At 39.1% G+C, this 12,457-nt stretch overlaps 1 protein-coding gene across 6 annotated transcripts in view; it reads left to right on the forward strand.

Moving 5' to 3' along the window:
• The first annotated feature begins 22 nt into the window (after positions 1–22).
• The window catches only part of LOC135224320 (uncharacterized), a 26,297-nt gene continuing 13,862 nt past the window's right edge, over positions 23–12,457 (forward strand). Inside the window, exon 1 of one of the 6 annotated variants that reach the window (XM_064263211.1) lies at positions 23–153. The gene's annotated coding sequence lies outside the window, so the exon portion shown is untranslated. Of the gene's footprint in view, positions 154–463; positions 691–1,355; positions 1,545–12,158; positions 12,414–12,457 lie in introns of those variants that run through there. The other 5 variants (XM_064263213.1, XM_064263214.1, XM_064263208.1 and 2 more) reach the window with 5 other exon arrangements.

A 12,457-nucleotide genomic window follows, 5' to 3' on the forward strand; every position in this document is an offset into this window, starting at 1 on the left:
GGAAACAGCAGCTCGGCAAATGTAATTTCCGACAGCCACTCAGTACGGACTTCGTCATCATTGGTGAAACAAGGGTTCCTATAGCATATTTTCGATAGTGTAGAGATTCCTGTACTGTATTTGTGATAGTACATAGTTCTAAGTGTTCGATCAGTGAGTAATTTGTTTGTATGTGGTCAGTGTTCTATCGGTGCATGCTTTACACTTACTTTAATTAGACTTCTTTTCCGGTCCCAGCCCACCAAAGCCGCGTTGTGGGACCCACAAATTCATTTGGCAGTCTCACGTTAGCAGAGACATTCGAAGAATCATAAAGCGCACTCCATGTCGAATCCATATTATCGATACACTCAAAAAACTTAAATAATCAAATTGAAAAGCTTGATATTTTTAATCCTCCTGATATCAAATCTTCGCGAATTGTATAATTAAGGGGCTTCAGCTCTGAAGGCTCTAGAACATTCTAGGTGGTTCTGGGCTCCGACAATTTGAAACCGTCTGTTATGATCTGGACACCCATTCTCGATCGTTCGATGAATCATAACGTTAACAAATCTGAGACACTATTCTAGCCGAGGTTTATCGTGGCTCTGATAGGCAATCAGGGTAACTCGAACAAAAACTGGATAACCCTATCCCGGGTTCCAACACCCTTCATTAACCCGGCAGCTCTATATTTCTTTATCTCGGGTAAGTGTCAACGAATCACAGTTTACACAGAATACGCATTTCTCGTCATCCATACTCGTTTCGAAAGTGCATCAAAGTGTTCTCGTAAATATTCCTTGATACTTCGTTCAATTATCAACTGTTCGGAAAGTTGTATATTCTGCAGTGAATTATCTGGAATAGAGATTCTATTAAAGTGAAATGTGATCTATATATATATATACACACACACACACACACACACACACACACACACACACACACACACACATATATATATATATATATATATATATATATATATATATATATATATATATACACGTATATATTCACACATGATCAAATTACCTTCGAAATAAAATGATTAACCACTTTACTTTTGTTAGAAAAACCAGCAGAATTTTACATTAATAAATAAACAAATAAATATGTAATTAAAGCGAAAACTATTATTTAAGCGGTTCCATTCGTTTTATCCAAGTAGCAAAACTATAATTTAAGCGTTCCACGTTTTATCCAAGTAGCACTCTACACTTACTCCAACTTTTCTCCATTTCCCGGGGAAGAACGGAATGTCGGAATGAAATTCCAGAATTACATTCCGGTATTACATTCCTTTCGGGACATTCTGTGCTTGTAAAGAGGTGGTGACGTGTTCAAGTGGAAGGTGCCGGACCCCGGGCGACGTGTGCCTGCAGGTTAAATAATCTCCCCGGATTTAATCCATGCACGTAGACAATTCCTCAGAGCCAGGCAATAAAAGTTAACACATTTTTCTCCCCCCAATGAAATCCGCTCCATCGCTCCTCGGTGTTGGCTTTTCGACTTCATTGTGACTCAATGTCACTCCGCCTAGACTCCTACGGTCTCACGTAAGTTTTATTATCTATCTATCTATCTATCTATCTATCTATCTATCTATCTATCTATCTATCTATCTATCTATCTATTTATTTATCTATATTTATATTTATTTATTCATCTATTTATTCGTTTTTCTAGAACGAAGTGGCGTTAATTCCACTCTCAACTCAACTCATTTATTCGGGCTTCGTGACCTCATATATGGGTGACCCTGGCCCACTCCATAAGATGAATAGGTTCGTCCCTATTTCGTTAATACAATTAATCGTCTTACCCATCTTTTTTTATCAGGAATTTCAAACACGGCGAATAATAAAAATTTCCTTGCGTTGCCCACAGGCCATTTTGAGGGTAACTATTTTGCTGTTTACCTCTGGTCTTCTGATCAGTGACTAGTGTCGTAGTCATTAATCAACCGGAAGGTTTTAAGCATAACGCATAACTGAAAAGAGTACTATGGAACCATACTCAATCCCAAAAGACATTGTTGGTCAAACCATAAATAAAAAGTACGCACTGCCACACAAGTTATCGGGAAACTATAAGTAACAAAATAACGTTTCGTTGGGAGGTTTCTGAATCTTGAGAGACTGAATGAAATTGCAGGGTTAAATTCCATTTTAAAATCATAAAGTTTAGATCAAGTACGTCCAAAGTTACCATGGAGTCTCCTTCCTTTCAGGAGCAGGAGTTGCATCCTGAAAATACCTTAGTCCAGACTCTAGATCCTAACAAGATAGTGCATACACGTAAGAAATGCCCCAATCTGGAAACTAAAATAGACGCTATAATGCTGGATCGGCCAATAATAAATAAATTATGAGTAATCTAGACTTTAGATAGCATATAATCTAGATGCTATGTATAAAATCGCCACAGCAACCAATTGGCATTAATGAATTACCTATCAACAGCATATCTATAGATAAGACTGCTCGAATTGTAATCTTATCGACTCGTATTGATATTCTCTCACTTCTCCGGCCTCAGTGTGACCCATTGTAACATCTATATATTAATTACCACGTCTCAAAAGATGACTAAACGTGAGAAATCACTACCATGGATCACTCACGGCCCAGAGATCAACATAAAACAAAAGAATTTTTCCCTATGGCAATCACAGCTGGCAGACATAACTCGCCTTTCAATTCGTCCTTATCCTGAGTGAAAAGCTGAGCATATGACTGACACCTCTCCCTCGTGCAAAAAATAAATAAATAAATAAATAAATCAAGCGGCGGATGATCACACATCGGTCTAATGATAGCTTGAAAAAGTTTATTCAAGCACTTTGGCATATGGAAAAAGCACCAGTCTCACATAGGATTCTTGGATGGGCCCTATACCCTCAAGCAGACCAAACTACATATCCTCTCACTGAGTACTTGAACTGGGAAGCCATTCTGCAAATAAACAATCGTGCGAGCTTTTCGACTAAAAAAAAAAAAAAAAAAAAAAAAAAAAAAAAAAAAAAAAAAAAAGGACTTATTTTTACGTATTAGTTTGCGGTTGTTATTCTTCAGCGCGCCTTTCACTTCGATCACAAGACGACATTCTACTGTATGAACACTTGCTTTGAAAGTCAGTACCTTATCAGGTGTGTTTTATTTCGATGTTTTATCGTACCCTGGTCAAGTAGTATGCTGCTACGCCAGTTAAATCAGGTAGGGTTTGGATGTATCCCTTAAGTAATAATTTTCAGATAAGGTTGAGTCTCAGTTCTCTCTCTCTCTCTCTCTCTCTCTCTCTCTCTCTCTCTCTCTCACTCACTCACTCAAAGCTAACCACAATAAAGACGCAACAGAAAATTAAAGTATTTTCGACAAAATCAAAACATCGTTGAGATATTATACTGCCGCACACACACACCAAACGAGAGAGAGAGAGAGAGAGAGAGAGAGAGAGAGAGAGAGAGAGAGAGAGAGAGAGATTATCTTCCGATGAGTTTCGGCCTAAGGGTGGCGGATTAACTTTCGTCGGGGCCCCCTCTGGAAAAGCCACAGAAACTTTCTCCCGTCCTCATTATTACCTAATCTATCCTCTGGCAGCCTAGAGGCGCACAAGGCGCCAGTGAACTCATCAATATATATTTCGTTCATGTGTCATTTCTTTCACGTCACGTCAGTTATCATCATCAACGTCAACTCCCGTGGCTACGGGCCTCATTCAGATCTCTCATCCCCACCCCCCTCCCCCGTCACCCCATCTTTAGCGTAGCATCCAGCTGGATGATTATCCTTTGCTAACATACATTTCATTCGTCTTCATCATATTCTGACGAATTCATCAACTGTGATCATAATAATCTAGGTTATTTTCAGTGGTGCTCACACGGTCACAAAATACCAAAAATCCATCCATCTGTTGTACCAGAGTTTCTACCCACATTACCATCAGAGCGTATATTAAAACATTTCTAAGTACGAATGCGCTGTATACAAAAATCTGTGAAAACATAAACGTCAATAATATTCAGACCCATTAATGTCTTTATTTGCCTACCCTTCAGCTGAAAAACAATGATATTGCCAACACGGTATCCTCCACAGATCGCGAACCCAGTTACAAAAAACCATCAGGGTCTAACTACTATAAGTCCTTTCGAGACGTAGGATCAGTGCTTGATAATCAAACCCATCCTTCCGTGACAGAATGGTAATCTCATGGGTACTAACCTCTCCAAAATATGGGCGAGCTTCTTTGAACTGCTCTCAGCTGCACAGTTTAGGTCCCGTAAGGAGGCTTGACAGGAATCGAAAAGGTTCGGTAAGAAGGTGAGATAATATGTAATTAAAAGTTTTATTTATATCAACCTCATAGAGTTCGATAGGAGACTTAAATGCTCTCATTTATTTCAAATGTTTTCTCTCATCTTAATCTATACCAGGAACAAATCCGTTGAATATCAATTTAATGTTTCATTTTCTCTACTTTCCAGTGCGAATTCCAACATTACAACCATTCTTATATTCAACCTAGTCTCCTGACAATCTCAGGCTTTAACGTGACATTTGCTTTAAATTATTAGTCCAGATAAAGAGACAAGGTACGTAAATGGAAGTACGCATGTTTTTTTTAATTTAGTTATTCATGAATATAAATTGCGTATACATACTTATCCGGATATTTTAGATACCTATTCCTATGCATGGAATTGTTCTGCGTATGCTTGTGATGCTCCATAGTGTATGCGTTGTATAATGTCCTTTAGAAAAACAAAATAATCTCCCTTTTGATCAGGGTGCTTATTCATTTCCATTCGCGTTCGCAAGTTTGATTTCTTGCGAGACTAAGAGGAAATTGCCTTAAGGGATTCAACGAACATCTCATATTCAAGTGCTTTTTTTTTTTTTCCTTTTTTTAGAGCAGCTGTGTGGACGAGATAGCATGAATGACTGTAAAGTAGCTGTCCAGTGTTTCAGCCGTTAATTCCAAATTCTTATATGAATTTTCTGCTTCCATTCGCTCTCCGTCCATAGTACCATCCATTTTCCTGTCTTTCTGGTTTTTATTTACTTCAACACCCTACTCTTGCTCAAGTTTACTCCTAGCTTTCTCCTTTTGTAAGTACTTTCAGACCCTTTTACTAATCTCTGCACTTTTTGTTCTCTATCCCCAACCGGTACGGCATCGTCTGCAAACATCAGCCATTGCACATCTTCCGACCTACAAACCCTAACACAAAAACATACATATATACATCTATACACACACATAGATGTGAGTGAGTGTGTGTGTGTGTGTGTGTGTGTGTAAAACTATCCTATACATATAAATAAAACGCTAATGGGGATGTCGGGCTCAGCTCTTGGCTACGAACCAGAATAAACAAAAATAAGAGTAATCTGATGGGCCATGTTCTTTCCGTTTGCTCTCAGTCACATCTTCCGGTACATGTTAACCACAAGAGTATCCAATTAAAACTTAAGGGGATTAATATATAGAAAGAAGTAATCTACATGACCACCACATAGTGATCAATGTTTCCCTATACTTGTATTTGGAAACCTATTCGTGCGTTTGAACACACACACAGTACGTATGTAAATGCACACGTATGTGATACGGAACAGGTTGTAGGCAAATTTTTTTCAAGATTTTCAACGGAATCACCACAATCAGTGGCAAAGTTCTTCTTTCAAACTTGCGAAGAAGAAGACACACGAACACTGGATAATGTAGATTTAAACTATGATAAAACGACAATAAAAGACTCTGTTAACGTGGTCAGTGATCATGACAGAGCCTTTGAGGATACAGAGCTGGAGAGACGGCAAGTCTCTCGATACCCAAGAGGCCGATGGGTCTGGAAACGCACCAATGACCCAATTCTAGCGTGAGCCTGAAGGAAACAAGAAGGGGAAAGGCAAGAAATGGGAATTAAACCCGGAGGAAGCAATACCTTGACTCCTGAAAGATGGAGAATTACAGGAGTTGGGAAAATGGAAGAGAGAGAGAGAGAGAGAGAGAGAGAGAGAGAGAGAGAGAGAGAGAGAGAGAGAAGCCACTGGAAATATGGAGTAAAAAAAACTGCTGATTTCCAGGTGGTCTATAAGTCACAGCCTGCCGCAAGCTTCGAAATGTTTCTCAGGTTAGGAAATGAGCTGTAAAATTTACTAAAGGTTTCTAATAATAATAATAATAATAATAATAATAATAATAATAATAATAATAATAATAATAATAATAACAGGAACGTCGGTTGTTCCGAACGTTGACAAAACAATAGGAAACCGACGAAAATAAGATAAAACAAATAAAGGATATCAAGCGGGTACTCAAGCACGTACTTCTCTGTCTGTCTGACTGTCTGTCTGTCTGCCTCTCTCTAATACATATTATATGAACCTATTCTCTTATAACTCTTCTGAAAGACCTAGACACCAAATCATAGGGATCAATACTATACAAAAGAATCTAATGAAATTTTATATTAAAAAAATTAAATAAATAAATAAATAAATAATAAGAAAAATAAATAAATAAAAACTTGCACACAATTAATGGCCTTGGATGAGAAAGCGTACAATTTGTTTAAAAAAAGTATCAGCACCTCAAATATACTAAAACCTACGCAAGTAATAAACGTGTATAATTACAAGCGAAAAAAAAGGAAAAACAAGCAACAAGGGAAGGCAAGGAGCCATACCAACAATAAAGGAAAGCAATATAAGACATAAGAACAAACAAAAGACTCGAGCCAGGCAATTTCCTTCTCAGGAACGAAGTACTTTGTTCCGAGAGACTCCGGCAGTTATGCAAAAATCCGGTCAAATAAGGAAAGGGAAAAGATGAGTTTTCGGAAAGGTCCGGCCATAACTTAAAAATACAACCTTGCCTTTGATATTAGTCCCCCGTCTCCAAATATTTCCGATCTCATTCTTTTCCCATTTGCTCGGCTTTCTTACCTTTCTCTATCACACTCTTTCCTTTCTCCATCACATTCGTTCCGACGTCTCGGGATAAAGTAATGGTTCTCTTCTCCGGGAGATAATTCCGAGCGCAGATGCGCGTGATGATTCTCCCAGATTATCCAGCTGGAGATTTACAGGGCAGAGTTCGAGATCAACCTTAATAGAAGGGCCCTTTAGTCCTGGAAGGAAGCAGGCTGAATTATAAGACTTTCTTCTTTCTCCTTCTTTCGGAGTCTATCTATCCGTCTATTTGTGTGAATGATATTGCTATCATCACTGTTGTGATTACTGCTTTGATATCAGTTCCTTTTCTTATTTAAATCATCTCTTTCTTTGTCTTCCTCTCTTCAGCCCAACGTGGATTTTCTCTTTGTCCTTCCCTCTGGCTGGCTTCACAGACGGGACAGGACAGGTATTCAAAGGATTTATTCTCTTGGATGATGGAAACATGAACAGAAGCAAGGAATTCTTTAAGTTCAAAAATTCGAAAGAAAGATGCGACTACAATGACCTTCCTAAGTGAGCACACGTCAGATAAGACGGAATCTGAGTGATACTTGTTGGTTTATAGGGGCCAATAACGACCCATTTTCGATCGAAATAAACGCACAAGGTAAGTGTCTGTCTTAGCGCTGATTTTTGGGATGAAGTTGCTAGCCCTTTACCATGTTGAAGCGAGGTGTTTGAGCGTAACTGATTGACCCATTCAAGGGAGAGACGTTGGAAAAACAAAACTTCATTTACGTGGAGTTTTAGTCCTCACAGTGACTCACTAGAGACGAGAAGCTCCTTCATTACTTATAGTTAGTTTTTTTTATTGACAAGATATACAGGAGTACGGAGAATGAATACTACGGGAATTAGTAAACTGTTCACATTGACAGAGCTGTATAACGTACTTAGGGGATGGCCACTATGTTAAACTTACAGACGCTATTCTGATATGGGATCAAGTGACTCAGTATCGCCTCCCTCAGACCTTTAATACTGAGAGCAATTCGGTTCTGAAATAAGGAAATCTCTGATCTGGGTGGTTCCCGAATCTAAAATAACTGACATTTAGAGAGTAGGCTTGTCGGCTTTATTTGAAAACACATCGTCATCTCTTGTACAGAGAATTCTGTTCTAAGGCTTATCACGCCTCTCCCTCCTTCCCCACCCACCCACCTCTCTCTCCCTCTCTCTCTCTTTCTCTCTCTCTCGCACACACACACACATACACCACACAGACATAAATCATAAATACACACTTTTATTACAGTGGCTGAACAAGAACTAAGCCGTTCTGAGAGCCTTGAAAGTGGTTCAACATTATCATAAAGGAAATGATAGAGAGATAAGTAACAATATTAGTCCAAAAGGAAAATGCCACAAAGAATAAACGGTCTGTCACATACACAGCAGGCTTATTTAATTACTTGTACTCGTTTTTACGCGGCTGCACTTCCTTGAACGGTAAAGACAATCTGTTACCACTACTTAAATGTAACATATCATCGTCCTCTATCCGGTATTACAAAGCAACATGATCACAGAACCAATGCACCAATTTAATGAAATACACAAATAGCCTCATATAAGTATAATCATTCAAATGCTTATTGCATACCAGAAAGAGGCTTGTTACAACTACCCCTTCCTGAATCTTTAATCGTAATCTTATCCACTCAGCTGCCTCTCAGGCTTCATTATGGCCCATTACCAATCGCAACAGACCTTCCCGTCACTCGAATTTTTCCGGTGGAGGTTGTTAAGACTAAACGAGCTTAATGCAAGCACAGTCATTGGCTAAAGTGTGGTGAGGTGTTGTAGGGAATAAATGGCTTGATGTGGACCTCGGGAATCTACCAACCAATATAGAGATCCCCTGCTTGTCATTAATTGGATACTTTACTTTTCTTTACTTACTTTATCTTCCCGCCACTGGCCAGTGGCATAAGGCTGATACATTTCCTCACCATCTGTCTCTATCCTGACCCATTTCCCTCGCTTCCTCTACGTTCTGGATTTCTTCTTCAAGATCTCTGACAGTTATGTCTGTCCACCTCGTTCTTGGCCTACCCAGCGGTCTTCTTCCTATTTGTACTGCTCTCCGTGCTCTCCTGGGGTCTCTACCCCATCCATTCTCTCAACATGTCCAAACCATTTCAGCCTTCCCCTCTTCAGCCTGATACTGACTGGCATTTGCCTTATTCTCATCCTGATGTCTTCATTCCCAACAAAATCGTCCCATTTAATGCCAAGTATCCTCCTCAGCAGCTTCATCTCAACAATATTCAGTCGAATTTTCCGAAGATTCCGTCAACTTCTCGGTCTACCAAAGCCTGTTCAACTATCTTTTTCCTTCCATCAGATCTTTCATTATTACCATGAACATATTCAGTAAAGAAATAATATTATTATCATTAACAAAATCAACTGAAACAGAACAGCCATAGTAGATTCACATTAGCCGAGCATTTGACGTCTAGGCGCCAGTCCCTTACGACGCTCCTGATTGGCTGTTGACAAGCCAATGACAGGGTTGGAAACTCTCAGTCTCTCTCGAGAGTTCCCATAGGCAGGATGTATGTTCCACCTCTCCGGAAAGACGTATACTTCAGGAGAAATGGAACATACACGCTGCCTATGTGGACTCTCGAGAGAGATTGAGAGTTTCAAGCCCTGTCATTGGCTTATCAACAGCCAATCTGGACCGTTGTAAGGGACTGGCCTAGACATCAAATGCACGGCTGCTGTGAATCTACTATAGTCGACTTTTCTAGACATTCATGGAGCTGGGTATTGACGATAGGGGCTGACGTAGCATAGGGGAAGGAAGGTGGGTGCTGGAATAATTGGGCCACGGGACCGGAATGATCCTCGCTGTTGTTTTATCAGGCACTTGGCCCCGTTATTAAACAGCCTTTTAGAAGCGCCTTTTAGTCGCAACGACAATGCCAGATGCAGAAATTAAAAAAATAATAGAAAAGTATTAATTGACCTCCGGAGGAATAAAGAAACAAAGCGATTGCATTTTAATCAAGAAACTGATTGTTATCTGAAATACGATAATTGGATTTTCACTCGCCTCTGATATTCCCCCAATTAAATCTGAAAATAACAGTGGAATCCCCGTCCAGCTAACTGGCGCTGTTACTGCAGCACCAGCTCCGATTTCTAAGCAGGTTGGTAAAAAAAAATATTTTGGAATTCTCTCGAATTCGCTGATAAACACAACAGTAAAATACCGTAGAGATTGGCAAGCTATTAACTGGGAGAGGTGCTGCAATTCTGTTTCTGCTTCAGCTGCTGTTTCCTTTAATGATTTTAGACTGTTAGCTCTCCTGTCACAATCAGATGGTCGAGTAGTGGATGTGTGTTGGGGAGGGTTGTAACAACAGGAGCTACAACAATTAAATTATTATTACGATGACGATAAAGACGATTACCAGCGCAAAAATATATCATTATTATTATTATTACGAGCTTCTTGGCGAGCGTCAAGCACGCTGGATCCCCTACGTACTCCACAAACAGGTTTGCAGAAGGAGGGTTAAGTCTTCCCCTACCTCCCTGCCCCACCCGGGGCGGACAAACCGATCTGCAGCGGGTAGGTGGCTGTGTCATGCCTCCCCTACTCTCACCCGTGGGAGGACCAACAAGATCAGATCCTCTCGGATTTATTATTATAGATTATTTTTATTATCATTCCGGAAATTAACCTTTAGTGACGTGCTAGATAGAAATATATTTCTACTTCACGTCAGGACTCGAACCATCAAACCTGAAACTTCGCAGGTGAGAGACTAGGGCGCTGCCAACTTCTTTTGTGGCTTCTGTGACTACCTGGCAGCCCCTAGATCTACTATTACCCGAGATGTTCTAGATTTTATCCTGACGCCAAGTAGAGCAACTGAGTAAACTTTGTAACTAAGATGACGTTGTTGCAATAAAATAGAAATGTTCTATACAATAGAATACTACAGTGAAACAGAGAAAATGACAAGCATTATTATTATTATTATTATTATTATTATTATTATTATTATTATTATTATTATTATTATTATTATTATTATTATTCCACAGCCTTTTCAGTAACTCGTGATTGAGTCGAAACGTCACAAAAAACCACTTAATAATAATAATAATAATAATAATAATAATAATAATAATAATAATAATAATAATAATAATACAGATATGCTGTTAATAATCATTCCGGCTATTCTTCTTATTTTTCTTCTGAATTTATCCCCTTTTCCTTGGTTTAATAACTAAAAAGCATCGAATCTTGTGTATAAATTCTATAAACACATCTTACCAAGAATAGATATGATATCAAGTGATTGTTATTTCCTGTCGGAGTGACATTTCCATCGAAGCAAATGTTACTTCATACATTACAACTGCTGTAGTACCCGGCGTTGCTCGGTGTAAAAAGGGCAATTACTTACTCATTTTCAGAATAAGTAATTGCTTGTGATCCTGTCAAGCCAAAGAAGTTTATGAAAAATCCGAAGCGTTTGTTGTTAACTACGAAAGTAGTAAAAAAAAAAAAATGAGGGGGTATGAAAAAGAAGGGTTAAGGCTATCGAATTTCGGATTTTGACTAAAACCTAGCTGGAGGTTGGGGGAGGGAGGAAGGGGAGTCTTTGGTAAAAATTTGGTAGCCCTAGCTTTCATAGTCTGGGCGTGCATAACGAACAGACAGACAGAAATTGCCTTTTATATATAGAGATTGCAGGGAGGACGTAAGAAATTTGATGCCCTAGACTTTCTTTTTAAATATAGGTAATTTTCCACGCAAGCTGTCTTCAGCTTTATTTTCAAATTTATTCTTGTTCTTCTTAAAACCGTCTCCTTTTCGTGACAGAAGTAACATAAATATGTACCGAGGCGATAAGAAGCACCCGTCTGAGTCTATGATAAGACCAGCGGATGTCAGTCAATGACAAGAGGCGCGTTCATCGACAGCATAGGGTAACAAAAAACAGAGCCCTTCTAACTCTTTGCAGTCCTACTTTCGTTTGTAAAAGTTATCTTGAATATTACAAGAGCGAACTTACGAGGCAAAATATTTCAAGTGTTATCGTGAAGGATCCTGTTAGATTAGCTTATGCTATTTAACTTCAAACAAAACCTCAACATCGATCGGCACTGACGTAATATCTCATGAACGTCGCTCGCAAGTCCCTTACGCCACTTGCATCCTGTACAAACACTCGATTTTGCCATTTCAAGTGTACACTGAAGTTTAAGTAGAGAGCGCGGTGCACTAACGTCCTCGAGTGTGAAATTGTGAATAATTTGTTAAATTTCCCTAACGAATGTCGCTGTGTTCGCTGCGATGTGAATACAGAAATACTGCCAGCCACTGTTTACAACATAAAGTGTTTAAGCAAAGCCGCCAAAGATGTTTGCCCACAAGACGCAAATGGTATGTGATATGACGAAGTGATTGCACGTTAGTGATTGGTACGTCAGATGAATATATACATACATACATAATACACACATAT

The sequence above is a fragment of the Macrobrachium nipponense genome, chromosome 12, assembly GCF_015104395.2.
Source record: "Macrobrachium nipponense isolate FS-2020 chromosome 12, ASM1510439v2, whole genome shotgun sequence".
In the NCBI taxonomy this organism is placed as follows: domain Eukaryota; kingdom Metazoa; phylum Arthropoda; class Malacostraca; order Decapoda; family Palaemonidae; genus Macrobrachium; species Macrobrachium nipponense.